Source organism: Myotis brandtii, unplaced genomic scaffold (assembly GCF_000412655.1).
Source record: "Myotis brandtii unplaced genomic scaffold, ASM41265v1 scaffold331, whole genome shotgun sequence".
Classification (NCBI taxonomy): domain Eukaryota; kingdom Metazoa; phylum Chordata; class Mammalia; order Chiroptera; family Vespertilionidae; genus Myotis; species Myotis brandtii.
In genome coordinates, this window is record NW_005362753.1 from 518,410 (window position 1) to 523,069 (window position 4,660).

Below are 4,660 nucleotides of genomic sequence, written 5' to 3' on the forward strand. Positions count from 1 at the left end.
GTTAGATGGACAGTGTTTGGCACTATAGTTCTCTCTGGCCCTGCGCAGTGATATCCGAACTGAGATTTGACACGAAGGGACAGAATGAATTCTTGTAATGGAGTCTTAAAGATGCCATTGTATCTCTGGCTCTTTTTTTTTTTTAAGTCTTTGTTTTTTAGAGCAATTTTAGGTTCATGGTAAATTGGAAAGTATTCAGATTTCCCACATACCCATACCCTCTGTCCAAGACACGCACAGCCTCCCCCACTATCAACATCTCCCACTAGAGTGGGATGTTTGTTGCAACTGATGAACTTACACTGATACATCGCTTTCACCCAAAGTCAGTAGTTAAGTAGTTTACTTTAGGGGTGATCTCTGGCTTTCAATAATGTGTATTATTTGTACCAATTGGTTTTAACCACAGTACAGTTTTCACAGTACAATTTTCAAGAACACTTTTAATAACATTTTCTAACAATTTCGAGCTAACGAGGATAAACAGGTCAAGTGAGCCCCATAACTTTTCATATATGTAAGCAGAAAGTATAATGAAAAACTGCCAAAATGTTAGTAATTTCACATGGTCAATGACATTTGCGTGGAGCACAGTGAAATATATAGCTCCATCTACTGTAAATACTTTGAATTGGCTACCTCTGGATTTTATACGTTATGGATCTGAGTTTACTTTCATAATGAATTTCATTTAGGAATTCTGTAAGTCATGCTGCGCCTGGAGCACTTTGCTAGAGGCTGAGGGGTGTAAACGTAATTAACAGGGAGTGGGAGGGAATCAACGACAAGGGGGAGAGGACTTTTGGAAAGTGTTGGGGAGGTGGGTAGAGAAACGGAAATCCAGAGGCAAGCTAAGGAGAGGCCATGAGGGTCTCATTGATCCGGGCTGACCAGCATTTCAGGGCAGGGATAGGTCATGGTCAAAGGTGATGGTTCACCTGAAGCAGCTATGTGCCTAGCACAGGCCAGATGGCATGCTGACCCCGAGAACCCTCCAACAGCTACTGCCTAGTGATGGAAAGGATGCGTAAGTAGAAGCCGTGCCCTGTGAGAAATGCTAGAATAAAGGTATTTGCCATGTGCCTTGAGAGTAGAGAGAAGACAGACATTCAAAGGGGCTGGACCAGTGGGGAACCAGGTCTCAGGATGGATGACCTCATGAAAGAGGAGATAAACACTGAAGAGGGGGAGGATTTCTAAGGGCCCAGAAAGAGAGGAAGGGCATTTCAGGCCAGGGGAACAGCATGAACGACTGCGCAGAGGTGTGGAATTTCATCCTGGGTCAGGAAACAGGGCGGCCTGGTTGCAGCTGCAGCTCAGGGAGATGGCAGGGCAAGAAGTTACATAAGCAGCGACCAGCTTCTGCGGGACCTCAAACTCCGGGGTGAAAAGTCTGCAGACACCGGGAGCCGTGCGAGCTGGGAGGCTGGGCGGAAACGAGAGAACAATCAGGGCGCAAAGCAGAGGGCGGACTGCAGCAGCTGAGACGAGGTCAGGGAGACGGGAGGAAGCTCTTGTAATGAGGTCAGAGAGAAACAGAGGCCCAGGACCAGGGCAGGGGCAGTATAAAGAGGAGGAAACAATCACCAGAGGGAGGTCACATCCTCCTTTGGAATGGCCAGCACTGGGCCGCTGGCTGGGCTGGAGTGACATCTTTAACCAAGACCGGACAGTCAGAGGAGGAGTAATCAGGCATTTGATTATGACCCACCTGTTGGCACAGGAAATGACACATTAAAAGTGTTCTAGCCCAGCCGGTTAGGCTCAGTGGTTGAGCATCCACCCAGGAGCCAAGAGGCCACAGGTTTGATTACCGGGCAGGGCACATGCCCATGTTTCGGGCTCAATCCCGTCAGGGGAGGGGGGGTGGTGGTGGCTAGAGGCAGCCGATGACGATGTTTCTCTCTCATCGATGTTTCTATGTCTGGATCTCTCTTCCATCCTCTTTCTCTAAAAAATCAATAAAGACATATTTATTTTTTTTAAAAAAAGTGTTCTATCCATGGCATTTATTATTGTTACTACTCTTATATATCTCAAAGAGTAAGTCATCTTTGTGATTTTATTCAGGTACCCATCTTCATAGATAACTTTTAGGACAGTTCTGTCATTGGATTTCTTTACAGCAAGCAAAATACCAGAGGCCACTCGAAAACCCGTTTTATTGCATTTATGATCATGAAGGCTCAAGTCAGAGCCTCTGTAACTTAGTGTATTTAATGCTGCCCCGTGAAGCAGCTGCAAAGCACGAGGCTGTCACGACACCTCATTGGCCTCTGTTTCCAAAGCCAGACACGAGGACTCATTCGCCATTGCGTCCCCCGTCTCCAGGGGGACCTCAGACTGTGGCCAGGGCTGCAAGCCCTTTGACCAAGAATGAATGAATGGATGGATGAGTGGGTGGGTGGGTGGACGGATGGGTGGATGGAACAATAAAAATCATTTCATCTCTTCTTTAAAAAAATGACTTCCTTTTGGATTAAACATACTGTGTGTCCTCCTTGGAAACTGCCCCGTGAGCCGGCTCCTTCGGAAGCCCAAGGCCGCGTCCGCTGTGCTTTGGTGAAGGTGGTAGAGCTGGACTCTAACCACCATGTGGAGTCACTTCGGGTTTTGGTTTCTCCCCGGTGTTTGTGCTGCACGTGTTAGTGAAGCGTTTGTTTTCCGCTCGTTAATCTGTCTTTGATTACAGGGGTCTCAGCCAAGAACGGAGAAGGCAAAAAGAACATTAAGTTTCCTCCCTTACAAGTACAAGGCTGTTCACTGGGGAGCCACGGCGCTGGGGGGTGGGGCGCGGGGCCGGGCCTGAGCAGCTCGAACTGGCGATGCTCTAAGCCTGAGAGCTGGCCGAATAGCCCTTGTCCGGCCCCCAGCTTGCAGTCCCCCCATACTCCAGCCTGTTTGCCCAACTCTGGTTCCGGGCTTCCACCCAGGTTCTGGGTTGCCTCTTAGTTCTCCAGGCAGAGATTCAAGAGCAGCCCTGAGTCCTGCCGATGCGGCGGAAACTCGGATACATGGCTCGGCCTTTCCTAGCTCACTCCTTGGAGCCCAAAACTGTTGTCCAAATATCCTCAGTTAGTTGGAATCCTATCGCAAACCGGAAAATGAGGTGAAGTCATGACTCTCCGAGAACCCCATCTGCTACTGGTCCTACCCAGCAGACAGGATTCTTGGACCAAGCCCAGACCCATCAATCTCTTTTGGATCCTGGGAACCTGGTGGATTCCAGTCTGCGGGTACACTAGTCTCCCGAGCCCTGACCCCCCAGCCTGCCCCGACTCTTGGCCGCTTCCCTCTGGTTCACCGCTGACATCCACGCTGGCTTGCAGGTCAGGCCATCCGTCAACCAACAGCAAAGCTGGGAAGACCTAAGACTAGTCTTCGGGACCCGCAGAGGTGGTTTCTACGGATGTGGAGTTTTTATGGGGTGGGGGGTGGGATCTAGAACAGCGGTCGTCAACCGTTCGGACCTCAGGGACCACAAGTGGTTCGTGGACCACCGGTTGGCGACCGCTGATCTAGAAAGCCCTCCACCTAAAGTATTTCTCGTTCCTTCTATTCCCTGCTCTCTCATTCCCCCCAAACACACACCTGGCCCATCCTCTCTCCAGGCTGGAAATACCACTGGTGGTGTTTCCTTTTGGAGTTACACTGTTGTGACTACAGAACTCTGTTTCAGAAAGACATCCCCCCGCAGGGGGGAACCCGCTCTTTTCCTCTATGAACCCCTTACAGAGGCTTACTTCCTCCTTGCTTTCCACAGCATCTGCAAATGGAGCCCGAGGAGCTAAGCGGCAGAACACTGAGGTGTGGGCTGACTATGCACCCACTTGCCCGGGCAGTGCCAGCCCATGTGTGTTGTCTTGGTGTTATTTTTATTGGTGTCCCATGTCACTCCTGCCCAGGTTTGGCCATGAGTGAATATGCGTCTAAGTCAGGGGTGGGCAAACTTTTTAACTCGAGGGCCACAATGGGTTCTTAAACTGGACCGGAGGGCCGGAACAAAAGCATGGATGGAGTGTTTGTGTGAACTAATATAAATTCAAAGTAAACATCATTACATAAAAGGGTACGGTCTTTTTTTCTTTTAGTTTTATTCATTTCAAACGGGCCGTAGTTTGCCCACGGCTGGTCTAAGTCCTAGGGAATCATACGAAGACTTGGGTTTTGTCTTCTCCCCTTCCCTCCTTCTTCCCTCTCTTTCTTTCCTACTCTTTGCTATGTGTGGACCCTGGAGATGCAGAGATGGGTAAGACCCCCCGCACCACCACTAGGTGTGCCTGTGAGGAGCTCTGCTCAGTGGGGAGTAGCTGGGGATGAGGGTGGGGAGGCAGAGAGAAGAGTAAGTGTAATGTGCTCAGTGTTACAGTTGGGTGAAGTTGCCGTGGATAAACCGAGGAGGGAGCATCACCTCTTTCTGGGAATAGGAGGCAGGGAAGGTGGCATGACGAAGCGGAACCCAAGGGAAGGTTTGAAGGACAAGGAGCTCTGTGGCCAGAGACCAGGGGAGGAGGGCTTTCCAGCAGATACCCTAGAGCTGTGGTTGGCAAACCGCGGTTCACGAGCCACATGTGGCTCTTTGGCCCCTTGAGTGTGGCTCTTCCACAAAATACCACGTGCGGGCGTGCACGTACAGTGCGATTGAAACTGTGGCCCATGC

General features: G+C 50.2%; 1 pseudogene; it reads right to left on the reverse strand.

Moving 5' to 3' along the window:
- Nucleotides 1–1,272: 1,272 nt before the first annotated feature.
- The window catches only part of LOC106726915, a 7,333-nt pseudogene continuing 3,945 nt past the window's right edge, over nucleotides 1,273–4,660 (reverse strand).